At 41.3% G+C, this 22,884-nt stretch overlaps 1 protein-coding gene across 1 annotated transcript in view; it reads left to right on the top strand.

Annotated features, from left to right (window-relative positions):
* Positions 1 to 22,884, top strand: part of GMDS (GDP-mannose 4,6-dehydratase) — a 582,288-nt gene that overhangs the window by 131,038 nt on the left and 428,366 nt on the right. The window lies entirely within an intron of this gene.

Genomic DNA, 22,884 nt, shown 5'->3' with positions numbered 1-22,884 from the left:
TTGTGGTGGTGTTATACTTAATATTTGGGGATGAATTCTGAACTCTTTTGTGTTAAATGTTCAGAAACAGCTGAATTTACAGCAGAATAACATTGACTGCAGTGGTGTTGAACCAGGTTTTAATCAGTCTACCTGAAATCAAAACCTGGGCACTTACTAAATCTATATAATTTGTGATGAATAATATTCTATCATTTTAAAAAAATTGAAAGCATTGCCATGTAAAAATGACTTGTGTATAAATTTTCTAAGATCTAAATTGGAAAATAGTTAGGTTTGAAGTTAAGCTTTGTATCATTTGCACTTGTTTTATAGAGCCCAAATTGTACTTTAAATTTAGAGAAAGGAACAACCCAAGTTCTTTAGAGTAAACAAACATCACTTAATACTTTTTTTACTACTGACAGCTGGTTTAGTGGAAGATCTCTTCTGATAGAAAGAGAAGGAAAAATAGTTATGGTGTTTCTGGTATATTATTTTTCTGTCAAATAGATGGCAGCAGAGCATTATGGACAATGGAGCGATGCAGTCCTGTAGTTGTAGTGAAAGACTGGTGACAATTGCAAGCTGACTTCCATCAACTGCAGCCTGGTATTACTTTTAGTTAAACATAAAATAAGAAAGAAAGCTACCATTGATAATGCAGAAGCATAGAGAATGAAGAAGGTTGAGGTGCTATAAAGTTCTGATTTCTGGAATAGTCCCAGATGGGAAAACTTAATCTTTTAAGGTATGTCATCCTCTCATGCAACATGACTGAAATCAGCTAAAATATTGTGCATGTCAAAATAGAAAGACAGAAAAAGTATTCACAAGTGGCAACTGAAAGTAATGAACTGCTGCCTTGGGGTACTCTAGCATTTGGCCTGCATGCCTATTTTTTAGTTAAGCAAGTTAGAGAGAGGAAATGTCAGTCCTCAAATCAAGCAAGCATTCTTTGGGAACGTTTGCTCAAATGTCAGCATTTTTTAGAAACAGCTCTGCAGTCTGTTATGCCCCAATCCCAAAATTAGATTTGCCATTAAAATGTTTCAAGTATTAGAGCATCTGCAGGATAAGGGCTTATTTAAAGTGGTGAAATGCTTTAATTAGCGTTCACTAACTACAAAGTTAATGGCTGTACGAGAGAAGTAGTCATCAAATGTTATAGTTGTATTTAATATTTTGTCTGTGTGTGGAGGTTTTTGGTAGAATTACCTTCAAAAACAGATGAAATCCTGACTACACTGAGATCGAGTAGCTTTGCAATTAACTTCAGTGGGGCCATGCTTTTTCACCTGTAGTGAATAAATTTTGGAGTCCATTGGTCAATTTCAGCCCAAAATTTGTGCCTTTATTGTAAATATAAAGAAACAATCTGAGATGTTAGTTTCAGGATTATTCTGTCTGCATAGTATTTCAAAGTTTGGGAAAATCAACACAGGACAATCTTAGTACTACTAAAGCTAGACAGAATTTAATTTCTGGTAACACTGTTTTAATGCTACTATTCAGAATAAACGTATGTCCACACCATTTATTCATGCTACACCCGACGTGAGTTAGTTTCCATAAACAGAATTCATGGGTACAAAATTGCTTTCACAAGTGCATACAACAACTTAGTGAAGGTAGTGTCTGGCCAGTCTCTTTTCTAACAAATTTATTTCTCACGTAATGTTTTTCTTCTTAAAGTGATATCCTAACAATATCTACCCCAATACAACAAAGTAGTCCTCCCCCCTCAAATTTAATTTCTCATAGCTAATAAAGGCATTTTTCACTCTGAACCATGTTGCAATTCATTTTGTTACCCTGTAAGTGAGACTAGATTCCATTTTCCAAGTGTGTAATGTAACAGTGAAAAAAATAATAGTCCTGGTGGTTGATGCTTCTACTTTGATTAAACTGCTGTTGGTGATATAGTATGAGTAGGGGTGTGTGTGTGTGTGTGTGTGTGTGTGTGTAATTGTTTTACAAAATGAGGTGTTCTGACACTTTTAATAAGTGCCACAGTATCATATGTGCAATATGTAATTCCTGTTATCTTAACACTGCTATGGATATATGGACTGTATACATATAGTACTTTAGATATGCAAAAAAATGTTTTCTTTTAACTTTCCATATTTGATTCATTAAGCACATCATGTTTTACAAAGTTTTCTGTTTTTGCTTTCAAACCCACTTCTGACTACAAGCCAAATTAACAAGTGTTTAGAAACATACCATGTTTGTTTTGATTACATTTATGCTAAAAAGCATATGCTGTCCTAATCACTCTCTAAAAGGAAACCTGAGAAAAAGCATGCACTTAATGCACAGAATTCAATTAACAAAACAAACATAAGAAATTCTTAAGGTTTACATAAAATATAATAAGAAAATTCTTTGAGGGTTTGTCACCTGACATTTTTGTATCTTCGAGGTAAAATACTGCATGTCCATACTTAGGCAAGAATCCCTTGAGGTTAGTGCTCTTTTTCTGGACAAGGACTTTTGAAGATAAAATTGTGTGTTTTTGTAAATAGCAACGTATTTTTTTTCTCCTTCCAATACTTCCCCTCTTTGTGCTGATTAAAACCTATGTTCACTTTTTGTGTTTTTCAGTATGTTTAGATATGTGGTTTGTCTACCTTCCTGATATCTATATTCACTCTTTTTTTATTTCCTTGATAAATGGAAAAATTACAATATAACTTTCTATAATGAGTCGGTGTAGACTTTTAATGCATATGGAATAATTGAAATAAAATATTTTGCCTACTTACAAAGGGTGTTGCAGATTTGTAGAGGTATAAGATAACAATGAAGCTACTGAAAAAAATCCATTTTTGTATTCCAAATGGTCATACTATAGGACAGGTTCAGGCTTATGAAAATTGATTATAAGAGCACACATTTTAAGGAGTAATCCTACTATAATAGTGAACAGGCAATAGTTTAAATTTTTATCTTCTAATGATATAGGAAGTAAAAAAAAACTTTTAAATATGGCACTTTTTATCAGCAATTGCTAACTTACAATTGCAATGGTGATTTTATAGTTTCATTTTTTTAAATAATTAGGGTAGACAAAGGCTTTGCATCTTATCCACAGTTTTAAAAACACTTTTTAAATTAGATAAATGCAAGTATTCATTCTTCCATGGTCTTTGAACTTGTGTTAACCTTCTTTTTATTCTATAGCAATGATGTTGAATTGATGTTTGCTTTTAAACTACATTTACAAGTTTAAAATGCAAATGTACTTTACACACAAATTCAATAATGTTTATCAATAAAACTGTCAGAATCAAGATTCAATAGATCACTTCACTGTAAAACTTTACTGAGATCCAAAAAGAAGCAATTTGTGTTTTCAGAATTTATCTATACCACTATGAAATTCAGTATGCTGAAAGAAATAGGGAATCAACTGAAATATGACTAAATACTTTATTAAATGGTAAAGGACTAGATCTTCTGAGCAACTGAGTGCCATCCACATTCATTGCAGAATTAGCCCTGAAAAGAGAAAAAATATTTGTCAGCGTGTACACTGATATACAGAAGAGTGTTTGAGCAGGGTTCAAATCCTTTGATTTGAAAAGGAGTTGAGCGTATGTTAGGTAACAGGAAATTGACTTGAAAAAATAATTGAATGCAGCTCAATCAGCTGGTATCTGAGCAATTCCATGATCCCCAAATCCCCCTGCATTTTGTCCACCTTATATGTCACATCCTTGTGACTTGGAGTTGTATCAAATATGATTGACTCTGTCCATGGACTTCAAAGCTTATACCCAGAGTAAAGACTTTGGAATTGGACCACTGCTCTCTTGTCTTCCTGGCCCCTGTTTTGATCAGTAAGAATGACAGCATTCTCCTCTGTTTCCAGGTTTAAGTATTTAATGGATATAAGAGTGAATATTTTCACAGCAAATGAGCTTGCTGAGCTTCGTTTTCATTACAGTTAATGTATATGATATCAAATAGTGGCATTTTCATTTTAAACAGTTCTTCTGTGATGTTGCCTCGTGGTGATGCAATTTAACTGGAAAAGTATCAAAACAAAGGGTAAACTATAAAACATACTCTGAAATAAATTAAAAGTGCTAAAACTTCAAACTATGGCTTCTATGATGTAATACTTAATATTTTTGTTTAAAGCTGGTCTTTTTTGTACAAGACAAAAGACAGATTCTCTTCCAATTTTATACATTGGTGCAGAGTTTTCCTTTGATTTGTACCTCTAAAAGTCTTTGGCAAATTGCTTCCCTGGTAAATAATTACATTTCATATGTCTTGCAATTAACATACATAATTATTCACTTAATGGGGCAGTAAAATTTAATTGGAGAGCCCTAATAAGCATTCCTGAAAATGTTACATTTTCACCCTATGTGAGTGTTGCTAGTAAAAGAAGTTTAATTTCTCTTCTGTAATTTGTCATTATTTAACTACTCTAAATTCTAATCCATTTTTTTTAAAGGTTTTGTGCCAGGAATGGGGAACACTACAATTTATTCTCTCTGCTCTAAATCTTACCTTCCAAATCTTAAATATGATTTAGGATAACAGTCAATACATACATTTTTATCTGAGATGAAATGTAGCTAGGAATGGTATCTTCTCAAAGAGCAGATAATATTTTTTAGATATACTGTTAATACTCTCTCTTTTACAAACATACTTGGTTTTCACATGTCTGGTTGTAGGAGCTCTAATGAGAGTGAGGACTAACTTTCTTATGTAAAGGTAAGATTCAAAGCCTACTGAAGTCACTAGAACTGCCTTTGAACCAAGCTTCAATGTGTGTTAGATTTAAGATCAGATCATGTACATTCTTCTGTTTCTAGATGACGTGTTCTGGTAACACAGATGCACGGTTCTGTTTCACAAACATGAAAAAATAATATTGCAAGTTCTATTGATTGCTTTCTCTATATTTAGCAGAGTAATTTTTAATTAAAGGGGTAAAAATCCCTTTTGTTAATGAGATGTATGCTTTAGAAGTTGAATTCTAAATATAAAATCCTAACTAAAATTTGCAAATACCATGAAGTAGATCAGCTAAAACTATCAAAGGAGTTTTAGCATTCCCAAATACTTAAATTGTAAGTATTTTATTGCTTATAGTCAATTGCCTTGTATTAGTGGTCAAAATACTAAGCTAAAATATGCTAAATATTAGCATACAGTATTCTTTATTTATACTAAAGAGATCCAAGTAAATGACTTTTATTTTGTATTCAGTGTAAAGTAAATCATGGAAAATAGGATGTTTTGAACTCAGTAATGCTGAACACAACCTCATGATGAACTGATAAATACAAATTTTATGGTAGTATAGTTTTAGTAATATGAGAATGGCAATATTATTGTAATTCAGTGGTGGAAAGTAAATATAATGGTTTCTGATATGAACATCTACCTCTTCTTTAAAATGGCTGGGTTTTCATTGAGTCCTTTAGGTCATGGTTTTGTTATACAACTTGATATAGTTAGTCCTACAGTATGAAATAGGGATAAAAAAAAGATTATCTGCTTCATATTATCCTATGTCAACAAGTGTAGATTAAAGTTGACTCTACTTCTGTAAGCAAATGTTACCTATTTTTATAGGAGATCTTTCTTAATGACATGCTACATGTGGATGTTCACTGTAAGATGTTGACACCTTCACAGATTGCATTAACAAAAGGAAACATGATTTTTCAAACTCTACCAAGTGAAAACAGTCCTGAAGTCTTAAAGATGGTGGTAAAAATAGGCAGAAAATGTTTACTTAATACAAACCATTTGTTCCTTCGGTGAAATGTAGCCCTAAAGTTTGATATTTAAAAAAAAAATCTGCACGTTCATCCTTTTATATCCCATATAAAATAGAAAGTTTTGTATGAGTTTTTAAATGGGTTATGTTTTATAAGTAGCTAATTTTTGCATTTTTAAGAATACAAGTGTAGTTCAGTAATAAATTTGTTTACCTTTTACAAAGGTTTTCTAACTTTTGACTTGTCTTTTTATTAAATAGCTCCTAAAATTTAAAGAGTGAATACCCCAAAAGGGAAAAATCTGTTGCTAGCAGATATCAGGTTATTAAACTCTTATTGATAATGATAAATACATTATACTGTATTTACAACAGAGTAGGAATAGATTGTAAACTCTTCTGGGACTGGAACACATTTGTAAGTTTGAGGAAGGGCCTAGCACAATGGGCAAATACAAAAATCATGATTATGATCTCTAATCATAACTGCAGTAGTAACTAAAGCAAATTGTAAGTAGGAAGGTATCCTTAATGTAAATGTTTTAATGCAACTATTTGTATTTGTTGCAACATGAACAGTAACTTTCTCTTTATGGAAATATTGATGACTAAGGCTATCCTTTACAGAAGACTTTTTATTGAACTATAAACGTTTGAAATCTGAACACCGAGTATTGCTGCTCTTGATCTTCATGCTTTCTTTAACTTTCCGCCTAGTAAAGACATTCTTGTACAAATCAGTTTAAAGATACTTCTATAGAAAGATAAATACTTGCGAGCAATGGGCAAAGAAAAGGAAAAAGATTTTGTAACTTACCTCATATCTAGCATTAGAAGAGCAGCTAAAGTCGATTCTACTTCCCTTTGGTCATAGAGTAAGAGAAGGAATTTGGTGTCACCGGAAGGATTTACAGCAGAGCTACAGCAAACTCCAGTTCATTCAAAGATTGCCAAGCTCACTAACTGCAAACTTTTTGAGAACAGAGGTGTGGTAGAAAAATGAACAAGTGTTCCTGAAGAAAACAGTCAATTTCAAGTGCATATTGCAATGATTTGGGAGTGCAGTGTTTGCACTATGAATTCTCTGTTTGACCGTTGATTCATTAAAATTTCATGTTTCATTAGTATACTGTAAAATTACATTAAAGAAATTCACTTTTGTGAGACATGTCCATGTTAATCCAGCTGGATGCGTTCTGAAATGAAATACTGATAAAATGACTGTGGCATTGTATTATGTATGCCTTCATTTTTAAGTGGATTTTTATTCTGGTGACAGACTACACCCTGATGTGGTCATCTATGAGTATGTTTGTTAGTAATGAAAACAATATTTGTAAATGCAGCTGTCTGTAGACTTACTATTTAAAAGTACTGAAGATACTGTGTGAAGCTTTTGTTTTACATTTGCTGAAATCCATGAAGACTAAAGTCAATATGTAATTTATCATGTTTCGCTGACAGTCTCACATTGCTATGTCCTATATGATTCAAGAAGTGATAACATGCATTTTAAGTCACTGACTATAATTGTGTGACAGGTCATTTATTGTAATATAGAAGTTTTCTTGCAGGGTTTGAATAATTGTATTTTCTATAATCTCTAAACATAACTGAATTTTTAATCTCAGGGCTTTTTTTAAAACAGCTTTTCTTGCAGTAAGCAGAGAAAAAGTTATCACACAATGAAACTTGGAAATAAGTGTCGTCTCTAATATTTTTGTAACAATATATTTTCTGTAACTTTAGCAGTTTTTGGATGCTTTCTGATTTTTTTTAAGAAGCATAGGTCAGGCTATTATACAGAAGGCACGTGAAAGAATTTTGTACTACTTAAAGTAGTAAAAGGAGTTCAAGTATTAAGTAAAATTATTTCTTTAACTCTTAGATATTATACCTGTATGTCTGTAGAATGATTATCTCATAATACATTCAATTGCTTTGTGTGGCAGGGATGAATTGCTTGGAAATCCTATCAGAGCTTTTCCCGCTTATTAATAATGCTAAAAATGTCAAGCATCTGTTACGTCCCACTAGTATATGTAATGTTAACAGTACAACAGTAGATTTAATAGTAATGAAACACCAAAATGCCCAAAGAAAAGTACATAAGGTTAAACTGAATAAATTAGACTTTCATCTTTTTTTTTTCCTTTGGTCACTTTTTGATTTAAACTTTTTTTGCCTTGTTTTGTTACATGGGTGGTAAGCATGGGGAATATGTGAAAATGTTACACTTTGGAACTAATTTAAGGGAATTTGACTAGAACCATCTGTTCCTGCCTCCTAATCTTCAAGCCGCTCTTGAAAAATAGACCAAACCTTATTCCAGGGGGCTAGGGGATACAACTAGCTAGAACAATATGCTAAAGTATAACTGTAGCACATAAAGATACCTGAATCGCATTGATCTGCAACGGCCTGCTCACTGCATCTGGGCACACTTAAAACCTTTCTTTTAACATAATCAGTGAAACTTCTATGCTTTACAAAACCACATGCCCCCCCCCCCGCATTTTGGGGTCGCATGACACCTCTAGGATGAAATGTACAAAATCATATCACCTGCTTGTCTTTGACATACATTCCTGCTTCAATGAAGCAAGCCTACTTACTATCCATATTCAATTATGCAATAGAATAATGCTATAAACCTACAAAGAAACTGCTCATTTGCTCATTGTCTCACTTCCTTTTTTTCTTTTTTTAAAAAAAAAATGAGACAGTTGAGATGCTGTAGCAAAATCCCCCAAAAAACAATTTAATGCCACCTGTTAGTTGCCTGAATGAGAGGATATTGGCATCTGGCCATGGGATTGTGTGGAGACAAATTTTTGGGTGGATATCAACTGCTTGCCCATTTATTCCAAATGTTCCTATTCACCTTGCTGGGCCTCCCTGTGGCATTCCCTTATTGCTGGATCAAGCCTCTAAAACTCTCATCTGTGAGTCCTGAAAGGTACAGACCTTTCTCCCCAGACTGTTCCAACTTTGTATGAACTCATTAGGTGAATTGGAGAGTCAATTTGTGCCTAAGTGCCAGCCATTTGCAGAAAATAGTTAAATACAGGCAGCACCATCATTGGTGGTTTGTTTTTTTTTTGTTTGTTTGTTTTTTAAATGAGGAGCCAAATTGGCATCTGAATGAATAACAGCTGGGTGAAGCCAATCAAAGGCAACACTGGGCAGACAGTTGTAAGAACAAGAGCGCTTTGAAGAAATTGTTCTTCTTCGAGTGTCCCCGTGGGTGCTCCACATTAGGTGTCGGGCTCGCCCGGCGCCGCAGATCGGATCTTCCAAGCAGTTTCTGCCGGACCGTGCATGCGCCGGTGCGCGCCACTCCCCCGCACGCTCCCGGCCACGTGCGCGATCCGGTCCCCGCCAGTTCCTCTTAACCGCCGTCGGCTGCAGACGGAATCCGAACTAGGCTAAGGCCAAGTAGCGTATTCAATGACTTTAACTGTTTTTTCTTTAAAGTTTTTCAAGTACTTAGGCTACTGCAAGTTAGCCGGTTGTTATTTTTCAAAAAAAAAAACCAAAAAAAAAACCAACAAACAAACTACAAGCGGGACAGCTTCAATCCAGTCCCAGTAACAAGCGCCGGAGGCCAGGAGCATAGGGCCATCAGCCCTCCTGCTGCAGCAGGCCATCAGAAGGGGAAAATAGCACAGAGAAGGTGCTAAGTACCCGTTTAACAACTGAAAGACTCACCAACAATGTCCTCTTCAGGATTTAAAAAATGTGAGTCCTGCCGAGAGGTGATGCCAGCGTCTGATGGGCACAGTCTATGCATAAGGTGCCTTGGGGAGTCCCATGTTGCACAGAAATGCTCCTTCTGTGCTAAATTAACAGCTAGAGCAAGGAGAGACAGGGAGATGCGGCTTAAAATGCTGCTTTTCGACAAGGCCCTCCAGCCAGACGTGCCGGAGCGGCTGCAGCAGGAGGGACCCTCCGGGGCCCATAAAAGGAAAGCTGCCTCCCTCACCCCATCAGCGCAAAAACGGAGGAAAGTCTCCCCAGCCCGATCCCTGCCGGCAACAATAGCGAGCGGGACGGGAGGAGCGAGCAGCCCCCAGCCACAGCAACAGCTGATCGGCGGCGGCACGAAGAGCCACGTGGAAGCGGCTCAGCCTCCAATAATCAGCCAGCCGCCCCGCACCGCAGGCAGGGCGGCGGCTAAACAAGCGCTGGTACCGACGGCACCGCAGGCAGCGGCACCGACCCCCGGGGAACCGACGGTGCAGAGCGTGCAGGCACGCAGCCTGCAGGCACCGGAGGACACCGCACGTGCGGCACCGCCCTCGAGCGTGCCAAGCTCGGTGCGGACGGGGCCGGGATCCCCTGTACGTCAGGGGGCGGAGTTACCTCCTCAAGGGAGGGGGAAGGCTGCACACAAGAGGAGGCATTGCAGCCCCTCTCCGCACAGGGCTATGGAGTTGCTTTCTCACAGCCCTCCGCTTATGTTGCAGACTCCAACCAGAAGGCAGGGGTCCCCCCTAGCCTACCCGGAGCCCCCTTCTCCATTTTTGCAACCAGCCTCACCCTGGCTGGGACCACCTTCACCCTTCCTGGGGTTTGAACCGCTGGACTATCGCTCTCTCCAGTGTCTCGACGATCTCCCTCCCCCAGACGCAGAGGGTATGCACCAAGGGAGTGGTCTAGGTCACCTTCCCAAGAACAGTGCCTATACTGCCATGGTCGCCCCTACCACACGGGGCATAGACACCATCGGCAATCTACTAGGGAAAGATCCCCACAGACGAGGGCAATTACGACCGGGGACAGAGACTCAAGCATCTCAGGGGGGACTGGTTATGGAACCCTGAGATTTTCCCTCGCAAACCTCTAGTGAGAGGGTGTACCATCACCAGCAGGAACCGGAAGGGTCCAGAGAGACGTACCCCAGCGGTTCCTCGCTCTCCTCCCCGGATGAGGCTACGGCCCCGGGGGACGTCCATCCTCCGGACGATCTCAAACAGTTCCAAGAGCTGTTTTACGAGGGTGGCCTTCACGCAAGGCATCCAGACAGCAAAGGTGCAAGAGAAACACCATAAGCTCCTCAAAAATCTGAGACCTCCGGCCTCCTCCAAAATAGCAATACCGCTTGATGACGCAATCTTGGAGTCTGCCACTATGATATGGCAGACTCCTGCGACTATTCCGCCTGTCCACAAGAGAGCAGAAAAAAAAAAAAATACTTCATGCCGACAAAGGGCACGGAGTTCCTGTTCAGCCACCCACAACCAAATTCCTTGGTGGTGGAGTCGTCGCAACGTGGGGGAACGGACAAACATGCCAAAAAGCTAGAGCTGTTGGGCAGAAAGGTCTACTCCTCCTCCACTCCACTGTTGCGAATGGCAAATTACGCAGCGCATCTAGCGAACCATAATTTCGACAACCACATTAGGTTAACCTCCCTCATGGACTCGCTTCCAGAGGGGCAAGAAACCAGTGCTCAAGGCCATCATGCAAGAAGGCTACGCGGCCTCGAGGACGGGAGTTCAGATCGCCCTGGATGTTGCAGACACAGCAGCACGCTCCACAGCTACGGCAGTGGTGATGCGAAGGGAGTCCTGGCTCCAGACTCCGGGTATACCGAGGGCCTGCAGACAGAGATAGTCGATCTTCCCTTCGACTCGCAGAAGCTGTTTGCTGAATTAACTGACTCGGTCCTTCATTCCAGTAAAGATTTAAGAGCCACACTTAGGACCCTGGGGATTTATACCCCTCCATACAGAAAGAAAAAGTACTACCCTCAACAAAGACGGTACCAGTACCAGCAACAGCGTCCCCAGTACCACAGGGGTTACGAGCAAGGGCGACATCAACAGCACCAGCAGTACAGAACTCCCAGGCGACATTCCCAACAGAGCCGTGCGTCCTCGGGGCAGGGCCAAAGGCCACAAGTTTGACACACAGATCCAGGGCTGCGCCATCACTACCATCGCAAGGTCATCCGAAGCGGTTATTCCACCATCGCCTCCGACCATTCTATAACCAGTGGCAAAGGATCACCACAGACAAATGGGTGCTGGAGATCATAGCCACGGGGTACGCCATCCCCTTCCAGTCGCTCCCACCGCCATGACCTCCACCCAGGCCCCACCTCCAGGAGGCCTCCCACGTAGCGAGGCTCAAGCAGGAGGTAGACCATCTCATGCTCATAGGGGCAGTGGAAAGAGTGCCGGAGCAACTGCAAGGGAGAGGGTTCTACTCGAGGTACTTCCTCGCGGGGAAAAAGACAGGAGGCGGGAGGTCCATCTTAGATTTTCGAGGCCTCAACCGGTACCTGCGCAAGCAACGCTTTCGGATGATCACAATCGCCTCCATCCTTACGGCACTAGACGATGGAGATTGGTTCGCAGCCCTTGACTTATAAGACGCGTATTTTCACATAACTATTCATCCGGCTCACCTACGATTCCTCTGGTTTTTCATGGTAGGCAAAGAACATTTTCAATACAAGGTCCTACCGTTCGGCCTCTCCTCGGCCCCCAGAGTCTTCACCAAGACCTTGGCAGTGGTGTCAGCCTACCTGCACAGACAGGGGGTATTTATATTCCAGTATCCGGATGACTGCCTACTCAAAGGGGCCTCGAAGGAGGAGGTACTACGCATGATATGCGTCACAGCAGGCACGTTCTCTTCGCTCGGCCTGGTTATCAATCTGACAAAATCAAAGATAGACCCCACACAGGACATAGAGTTCGTAGGGGCACGCATAAATTCTATTACAGCGAGGGCGTATCTACCAGAGACTCGCTTTCGGGCCGTCGGCTCCCTCGTGCAAGTCTTCACCTTCAGCCCTACGGTGCCGGTTCTGACGTGCTTACAGCTGCTGGGCCACATGGCAGCAGCGACGTTCGTAGAACAGAACGCCAGGTTACACATGCGCAGCATGCAGCACTGGCTGGCGAGCGTATACAAACCGGCAGCACACACTGTTCACAGGGTGGCGTCGCCCACAACAGAGGCGCGCAAATCCCTGCAATGGTGGGTAAACCCCGAGAACCTGCTAACAGGGGTACCCTTCCACCAACCACACATATTGGTTTTTCTTACTACAGATGCCTCCCTCATAGGGTGGGGAGCACACATGGGCGAAGAGGTGACGCAAGGGCTGTGGTCCTCCACGGAGCAGTCACTGCACACAAATATACTGGAGCTCAGAGCAGTGTTCAACACCTGCAGACACTTTCGAGACCATATAAAAGGCAAAGTAGTCGGGATCAGTACAGACAATACCTCCACCATGTTTTATATAAATCGGCAAGGAGGAGCTCGGTCCCGTGCCTTATGTGCAGAAGCAGTCCGGTTGTGGAACTGCTGCATCGCCAACAATATAACCTTGAAAGCCTCGTACTTACCAGGCGCTCACAATGTGAAGGCAGACCAGCTGAGCAGGCGTTTCGCACTCACGCACGAGTGGCGGATCCGTCCCGATCTGCTGCAACCGATTTTTCATGCATGGGGTTTTTCCCCAGATAGACCTGTTTGCTACTCAGCACAACAAGAAGTGCCCACGATTCTGCTCCAGGGCAGGACTGGGACGGGGGTCCCTGAGGGACGCCTTTGCGATCTCATGGAGGGGCCCCCTGCTTTACGCTTTCCCTCCCACAGTGCTCATCCACAAAGTGTTGCAGAAAGCCAGGAGGGAAGGAGCCTGAATGATCCCGATAGTCCCAACGTGGGATCGACAGCAATGGTTCCCCCTACTCCTGCGCATGTCGGACCGGCCACCGATGCCCCTTCCGGTGGCGCCGGATCTGCTCACGCAAGCCCAGGGGTCCATAGTGCATCCGCACCCCCAAGGCCTGTGACTACAAACGTGGTTAATCCATGGCTCAGCTCCCTAGAGAGCACATGTACGGAGGAAGTGCAGCAAGTCCTAGAAAGTAGCAGGAGGACTTCCACCAGGAAGACCTACAAGCAGAAATGAACTCGCTTTACAGCATGGTGTTCTACCAAACAGCTAGCCCCCCTTTCGGTGCCTATGGCTGTGATATTAGAGTATTTACTGGACCTCAAGAGAGGAGGACTCTCACTATCCTCGTTTAAGGTCCACCTTGCCGCCATTTTGGCGTTCAGACACGAAGAGGAAGGGCACACGGTGTTCGCCCGTCCCATGGTTACCAGGTTCCTCAAAGGGCTGGTAAACCTATACCCCCCTCGGGAACCGCTTCCACCTTCGTGGAACTTGGACCTGGTGCTTAATGCGAAAAGGGGACCACCGTTCGAGCCTTTGGCCACGGTTTCCCTCTGCCTCCTTATGATAAAGACGACCTTTCTTCTCGCAATCACGTCAGCTCGCAGGGTGAGCGAGCTTGCGGCAGTTATGGCAACGCCACCCTGCGCTGTTTTTTCCAAGGAGGCGGTAACCATACGGCTGCACCCAGCCTTTGTTCCTAAAGTTTCTTTCTGAGTTTCATACTAACGAACCTATTGTTTACCCTCGTTTTATCCAAAGCCTCATAACTCTAACAAAGAGGCGCGCCTACACCTCCTGGACGTGAGGAGGCGCTAGCTTTCTATATAGACAGGACCAAGTCCTTCCGGAGAACAGATAGACTCCTAGTCTCTATCGCTCCCAAATCAAAAGGAGAATGTCTCTCTTCGCAGAGAATCTCAAAGCACATCGTATCTTGCATAAAAATGTGCTACAAACTCAAAAAGACTCCTTTACTGGCCATGCCCAGGGCTCATTCCACTAGGGCGGTGGCAGCATCAACAGCCTTTTTTCAAGGGCGTTGCGCTAAAAGACATTTGCAGAGTGGCGACCTGGTCATCCTGTGACACCTTCGCCAAACATTACGCCCTTCACAGGGTATTCCAAGAGGATACCCGTCTCTCGGCAGCGGTCCTCTCGGAGACAAGCTGCACATAATCCGATTACCCACCTCCTATCTTGGGTTACTGCTGGGTAGTCACCTAATGTGGAGCACCCACGGGGACACTCGAAGAAGAAAGAAAGGTTACTCACCGTAGTAACGGTGGTTCTTCAAGATGTGTCCCCGTGGGTGCTCCACTACCCGCCCATCCTCCCCGCTCCGGATCTCTGTTTAGTGTTTTGCAGGAACATCCGAGGCGGTTGGTCAAGGAACTGGCGGGGACCGGATCGCGCACGTGGCCGGGAGCGCGCGGGGGTGTGGCGCACACCGGCGCATGCGCGGTCCGGCAGAAACTGCTTGGAAGATCCGATCTGCGGCGCCGGGCGAGCCCGACACCTAATGTGGAGCACCCACGGGGACACATCTCGAAGAACCACCGTTACTACGGTGAGTAACCTTTCTTTTTATCTAGAACAGAGGTGAGCAAGCTTTTTACATCGGGGCCCCACTTTTCCTCCATGCAATTAGCAGCCCCCACCCAACCTATCTAATGAAATCCAAACCGATGGAAATTTCAGTTATGTTCATATAAGGCAGGAAAAATAAAACCTTTCACCAAGTGTAAGTACATATGTAGAATGTAAAAGCTTTATTAATTGGAATGTAAATGTGAATACGCAGACATAACAGTAATGTATTTCAACATTTTTATTGAGATGAATGAGCCTGAGATCCAGCAGCAGAACATGCTGCAACTCCACTAACAAAATTTCTGCCCCCCACTTTGCTCATCCCTGGTCTAGAATGTCCAGTTTTAAGATATTTTTATATTTAGTCTGAGCCTTGGATTTCTTTTGGACTTAGCAATGGTATTGTATCCCAAGCAACTGTCAAATATATCCACTTGCACCTTTGACTTGCCAGAAAAAATGTGCCTTACCTTATCAGTCAGACTTGACCAGAGTTATCCATGAGTTTGTAATCTCCAGGTTAAAGTCATGCCACTCTGTCAAAGCTGCAACTGGTAAAAATGTAGTTGTCCAATATACTTAACATCAGAGGTCAGCAGGGGTGGAGTCTTTGTGCTACCTTCTCCTTGTGTGCTGGCTCCCTGTTTGAATGCAGAGTCTAGTTCAGGTATGTCTTTGTAATTAAAAGTCCTTGGGATCTACTCAAGATACTTCAGAAATCATCCCTACCTCCATAAGCCAGCACTCCCATGACAACAAGTGCATTCAATTTGATCTATTGCGCAGTGATGGAGGGGCTTGTTAAACGAGACACACCCTTTATTTGGACTGGATGAGGACTTGAAACTCACTTCAGGAAGAGGAATAAACTATTGATCTCCCCACTTTCAGAACTACATGCAAAGCTCATTTCTTTACATAAATGCTTTCGTAAACTAATCCAGCTCTTTCTTCCTGTGTGAGAGAGATCTTACCATCAGTTGTAACAGCCTTACTCATAGGCCAGCATCCCAATGGGCTTGTAATATGCTCAGATAATACGGCCCCAAAGGCCATCTGTGTATCTAAAGCTGACTTACGCTAACGCTGGAAGTTGATCAGTTATGCTAATTCAGTTATGTGAATTATGTAACTGAATATGACATAACTGAGGGTGACTTACAGTGGTGTCTACGCTGTACTGTTTGATGGGAGATGCCCTCCCACTTTTCGGAGGAGTGAAGTATGGACATTAATGATTGAGCACTTTCCCATTACCTTTATGTGCCTTCACTAGACCTGCTAAATTGACACCACTGTATCAATGGCAGCATGGCGATTTTTAGGTGACAGCGTAGATATAGCCCTGGAAGAATAGATGCTGCCTTCTGTCAGCTTTCTAGGTGATCACAGGGGCATACTTATAATTATAGACCTTGTGTTACATAGGAGTTGTTCAGCAGGGACAGGTGTCAATTGTGTCGAAGCTGAGTCCCCAGGAGTAGAACCCAGATAGCACTTTACTCCTCTATAAGCCCCTCTTTGATTAAATCCTTCTGTGCCTTGTAGCGTTAGCTGTCCCTGCTCCGTCAGCTGCCCACAGAACAAGGAAGATTTCCTCCTGTGGAGCAAATCAGAATAAAGAGAGAGAGAGAGAGAGAGAGACTTCCCTCCCAGTGATTTTGTATTTGGGGACTTTGCTGCATAATTTCCAAATTGCTACTCAGTTATGTACCGATTTACCATATAACTTGGCAACCATTTTTGCATAATTGAAGGCAAAAAGTATAACAAGTTCTTGATCATAATACCTTGGATCTTCACAAAAAATGCATCCAAGTGCAAACTGGTTGTTTTTTGGCTATTTTTCTTACATTACTATGTAATCTCTCTGTGTGGTGGTGTGAATTAAGGCACAAAGATGAGAAGGCAACAAAGAGCACAAAAGCTACAAAAAAAAGCATGAGTCATCCAGTTCGTCTTAGTATGTATGCCGGTAAATGTATGGTAAAAGTGTGCATGTGCAGCCATATTAATGGTTGTCTTACATAGGCAATAAAACTATAAAATAGGAAAACCAGTGCCTGCCACAAAGAGCTTGCAGTCAATTTGGAAAGCCCAAATGAGATGCACATAGCAATGAGTGACCATGAGATAAAATGTATTTCAGTAGCGTAACATCTCTTGCTTTTTAAAAAAAGGAAATAACTGCTACCGACCGTGGCAAGTTAATGCAGTTTTTAGTGATGTATTTTATTTCATTTTTATAGAAAAGCTGTATTTTTTATAATCATTTTACCCAGTGGCTGAGCAATAGTTATCCAGCATGCCTTTTTGTATCCTTTCACCCTCTTGAATGCATGATTTAATTCATACAGCTACTTGTGACTGGAAGATACTTCCTAGTGTGGTGGAACAGAATTGGTCTTCTACTTTTGGGGGGCCTATCAGCATTAATCTGCCTCAGTAAGAAATAGTTTTTTCCTTGTTTCTAAGCAGAGAGGTTCAATACTCTGAACTGTTTCATGATATGTTTTAACTTTTGATCATCCAGTGCTTCCTGTGTATTGAATTGTACTTCCTGTGTGTACTGGAAGCTCTTTATAGCAGGGACCATGTTCTGTTTATTCCGTGTTGTATTTGCCACCAGGACACCTGAGTGCGTTTTATAAATTGTGCTCATCAGCCTTCCAAGTAAAAAGAGCAAACCCTGCTTCTTTATGGCTTCCAATTTTATGACAGAGTAATTGTTTAAAGGGAACAAACTTGAGTTCAGGACTTTATAGGGTATCCTTGAGCCAGAAGAAAGTTGACCTGTATTCCAGCAATGAAGCTGTGTAGTACTGTCATTAAGTGCTGATGTAGTTAGAGCTTGGCCATGCATTATCCCAGCATTCTTCAAACCTACTGTAAGCAGACTTCATGAAATGGCAGTTTGTCTAAGCCCTGTCTCTATTAGCATGTACACAACCTGCACCAGTTGCTGGCTGTACCTGTATTCTGGTGTAGTGGTTCTCAAACTTTTGTACTGGTGAAGCCTTTTACACAGCAGACTTCTGCGTGACATCCCCTCCCCCAACTTATAATTTAAGGACACTTAATATCAGTGTGCTGCCTTTTTTTTTTTTTTTTTTTTTTTAAATAGTACTGAGCTGTCTCTCCACCTTCATTCCCCAGTCAGTCCCATTGCTGAGGTGCCGGTACTCGATACCAGAAAGTACTGGCACAAAAATAGCACTGCTTAGTACTATTATAAATGGTACAGGCTGACAGTTTGTAACCCTGCATGTAATAACCTTGCAGCTGCAATTTGAGAACCACTTACCTGGAGTGTCTCTTTATAGATTAAGCCTTCATTGAATCAGCAGGAAAATGGACAAAGATTCAAGTACATGATTCAAAATTCAGTCTCCGCATAAATGATCTTAGAGTACAGGCTGGCTTCTGAGTAGGCCTTATGTTCAGTTTCTCTGGCCACCATCAAATTGTAAAAAACCAAATGCACCTGCTGCTTTCAGCTAAAAACAATGTTAATCGAATCACTGATCCTATATTTATATTTTTGAAAAACTGCCCAGAAAATTGTTCACTTTGGTCTTTTCATGTGATTTCAAAGTGGTAATTACTTGATATGTCTGGTCAGTTCAGTGGTCCCTGTAGTCTGGTATTCAAGAGTGGTCAGAGCTAGATGCTTCAGAGAAGAATGAAGAGGTATTAAAAAGGTATTGGTATATGCGTCTTGACTGAGAGATTGACTCATTACTATTGTGCTGTTCTGTTGCAGGTAGTAACCATTAACACAGAGTAAAGATACTTCCTGATCATAAGGTTTTATCATAAAATTATCAAATTCAATTGTATGGACATGGAAGTGTTAATGTCCCATGTAGAATAACCGTAGACGTGTAATGAAGAGCCAGTTGATATATTTGCACCTTGGAAGAGTATGCACACTGTGCTATTAAGTAAGCCAATGTTGTGAACCAAACAATTACTATGTAACATGGAGTGATTCATAAATCAATCAGTCTAAATCTTTCAATACTATTGTTAAAGTCTTCTAGTTCATAGTTACTGTACAACAGCACTGTAAGCGGACTTTGTCAGTAACATGAATACAAATTCAGGGTATATTGGATATGTTACTAAGCTCTGTACAGAGGCAGGGAATGATTTAAAAAAACTGAACTTATAATGGCTATGTCTACACTAGCACCCCCCTTTCAAAAGACACATTGGGTATGCCAGTGAGGGATAAGGGGATTTCGACATCTGTGGGGTCCTTGTACGAGCTGCGCACAATCAAAAGCGGCACTATCTAAGTGCCATGGTTGCCATTATGCTAATGAGGAGCTGCATATTCATAGCAGTGCCTCACTAGCATATCCTGATGTCTCTTTAGCTTCCTACTTTCAAAATGGGGGTGCTAGTGTAGACACAGGCAATGTGTTTTAATAATAGTAATAATGGTATTGGTTTCAGCCTCTCTAGTGCAGTCCAAGCTGGTGGTATGAAAGGAAGTTATATTTTAAAAAAAACCAAAAAACAAAAAACCAACAAAACAAAAAAAAATCTCTGAAAGCCAATCCTCAAAGACAAACATGCTTGATTACGTTTGTAGTTTAAAAAAAAATCTTTTCTTTCACTTCTCAAGAATGGCTACTTCCAACTTGCTTGATGAAATTCAGTGAATTTAAAGTTGGTCTTCTGAGGACTGTTACAGGAGAATCCTACAAAGCTTTATAGTTTTTCATTATTTTAGTGTAAGAGGTGATGTGATACAATGTAAAATGTGATGCCTACTGAATTATTTCAGAGACTAAAACCAATAATAAAGGCCAGCTGTTTGATTTATATAATTCTCAGCGATAGTAAAACTAATCTGAGCTACGCTGAAGCTCAGCTTTTTTGTTATAACAATTCATAAACATTTTCTGGAGAAACTTATTGATTTATTTTGCAATCTACAATGGCAGTTTTAGCGTAGGTGGAAATCCTAGCTGTATGTAAATTTAGGTGACTTACTTTTTATGTCTAATTGTGATCCTGTGCTGTTAAAGCCATATCCTTCTCAAGTTATTCATGGGGGTAGACTCATTCATTCATATGAATGAAATGAGCTGAGGGTACAACATTCTCTAATAATGAATCAAGACAAAACTTGGGAAATAATTTATTTACTGTATTCGAGACAGGTGTTGTTGAATTCTACATAGACTGAAACCTGTCTGAAGAGTAATTTTCTGATATTCCACATAACAATTGTGGAGTCTTCTTAATAAGAGGGTTAGCCTATATTTTTATAGAATGTCAATTTTAAACCCTATTTTACAATCAATACCTAAGATTAGTTGAACTGGAAACACTAAAAATAAAGTTTTTACTTTATCAAAACAATGTATTATTTGTATATCTACCACACACAGGAAAAACAATGATCCTCTAAAAATCATAGTATATCTTCCAATGAAAAACACAACTGAGTTTTTACTATGGGAATTTTAAGCATTTTTGTGTGAAGTTTATTTGAAATATCAGGCATGCGTGAAACTCCTAACTTTATTATAAAGTCTTTATTTTTAGACAGCATGATGCTTTGATAATTTGCCAGATTCAAACATCAGGGGGATATTTTCGACTTTGGGTTATTCCATCAGTGCACATTAAAAGTAAGCAATAGCAGCTATACATTTTCCTGGCCTTTTCTGCACTAAAGCAAGGAACAGTTTAGTTGACAACACTGAATGACATGCAGTATGAAAGTGAAATAACATACCTTTCCCTCTGTAGAAGTAGTCCACATTCTACACACTAGAGGGATGAAGCACTGAAACTGTACATAAAACACTTAGTTTATAAAGGTCTGGAATTTTTAGATACTATAACAGTGCATTATGCTTGAATCATGTATGGTTTGTTTCTTAGTAACATTTATAGTGCGGTGGCTAGTGTTCTGTAGTATTTTATACCATTGGAAAAAATACAAGAAAAGTAGTAATGTTTGATGGGCTGGAGTATAATCTAGAAATTAGGACACAGGAGTTGGAGTTGAGGGACCAACTCTTGGAAGGGCATTTATTCACTCCCTGATCTCAATGGATTCCTGCAGAGAGGCTATCGAAACTTTTGGGCTGTGTCTACACTACAGCAATCTGTCAGCAGAAGTGACTGTTGGAAGGGATTTTTCTGGCAAAACTTCTGTCGACAGGTTGCGTATACACACACAACCAGATCGACAGAGTAATTCGCTTTGTCAACAGAGCAGCCAGACTGCCCAGCCCTCTCAGAGAATGGGTGACCGAAAGTTCTGCAAACAGGGCTGCCTGGTGAACAGGAAGCCCTGTCCATAAGCAGAAGGGCCCTGGGACGTTTACATTGTGCTTTTGTCGACAGAACTCAGTTGACTGAAGCGTAATTCCTCAACACTGAGAGGGATAATACTTTTATGGAAAGTGCTTTGTTTTGTCAAGACTCTCTGACAAAAAGCCTTTTGCATGTCAGTGCTCCCTGAGTTTTGTTGACAAAACCCTGTAGTGCAGACACTGCCTTGGAGAGGTATTTGTACATTTTCTGCTTAATGAGCCTTGGCAGTGCTGTTTTGTGCCCTCTCCCTCTGTAGGAGACTTGCCTGTGCCATTCATCAATCACTTCTTCAACAACCAAAGCAAAGCATAGGTGGACTGCATAAGGAGCAGGGTGAAAGCCACAATCCTGCTGAAGTTCTGCTCCTGTTTCCTTGCTTACTCGGAGCAGGGAGATAGATTTCTGTCACTCTGTTACTTGTCTCTGGACAAGTGTGGCATAATTAAGACTGTTACTGCAAAGGGAATTTTCTAACCACAGCTGCAATTTGTTGCCTGTACGCATAGGTTACACCACCCATCTCCCCTCCCTCATCATAATGAAGGTGCTTGGTGAGATTCATTCCTTTCAAGGGACAGTTCATGGAAAAAGGTGGGAAAGGAGTTTGAGTTCTTCATTGTAATATTTCACTTGTACAATGTTAAGATTCCTTTTTGGGCTGTGTGTCTGCTCCGAGTGCCAAATGCAATGACAGGTTGCCACTGTCGATATCTTGCACATTATCAGGTTCCTCTGAGACGTCCTCTGCCAAGAACTTCAAGAAGATCTCTGCTGCCATGCAAGGGATCTTAGCTGTTAACAGAGCATGAGGGAGAACTGTGTGAGCCATTCTGTCTTGCTGAAGGTGCCAGACTGCACAGCAGGGAATGGCGCCTGGAAAAAAGACATGAAAAAACACTGTAAATGCCTGAACAAAGTGATGCCTCATGGGACATTTTGCCCAGTCTCAAGATGCCTGCACTCTGTTCTGAGGTCTCGCAACACCTAGCAACAGATGGAGTTACCGGGCACTGTAGGATGCCTACCCACAGTGGGGTTGCTCTTGCTGTCAACAGCAGGGGAGCTTAGAGGTGGGAGCAATCTGTTGAAAGAGGGAGCAAGTGTAAACACGCTTTGACTTTTTGGTGGCTTCTGCACGCTGACATTAGTTTTCTTGACAAAACTCAGTAGTGTAGTCATGCCCTATATGGATCAATTCAGTTCATCTTAAACCAATTGTAAACTATGGTAGAGTGAAATATCTTTTCACCGGTTTAAATACACTGATTCAGAATAACACTTTCAATTAGTTCAGTTGCCAGGCATGCACCCTCATGCCTTTGTTTCATAATGAACTTTTCTGACCCTTAACCTGTGAAAGGTATCAGAACTTGCAGCAGGAGCCTGAGTTGGAACAATTCCACAAATAAGGAAGTACCTACTTTCATCGCCCCTGCTGCCTTCTTCAGAGAGCTTGGGGTAGGTTCTAAGTTGGTGCAAACAATCAAAGCTCCAAGTTTAAGTCCAGGGA

This window comes from Carettochelys insculpta, chromosome 2 (assembly GCF_033958435.1).
Source record: "Carettochelys insculpta isolate YL-2023 chromosome 2, ASM3395843v1, whole genome shotgun sequence".
NCBI classification, from domain to species: Eukaryota; Metazoa; Chordata; order Testudines; family Carettochelyidae; genus Carettochelys; species Carettochelys insculpta.
Note: the sequence above shows the minus strand (reverse complement) of the source record. Positions and strands in the feature narration are given on the sequence as shown.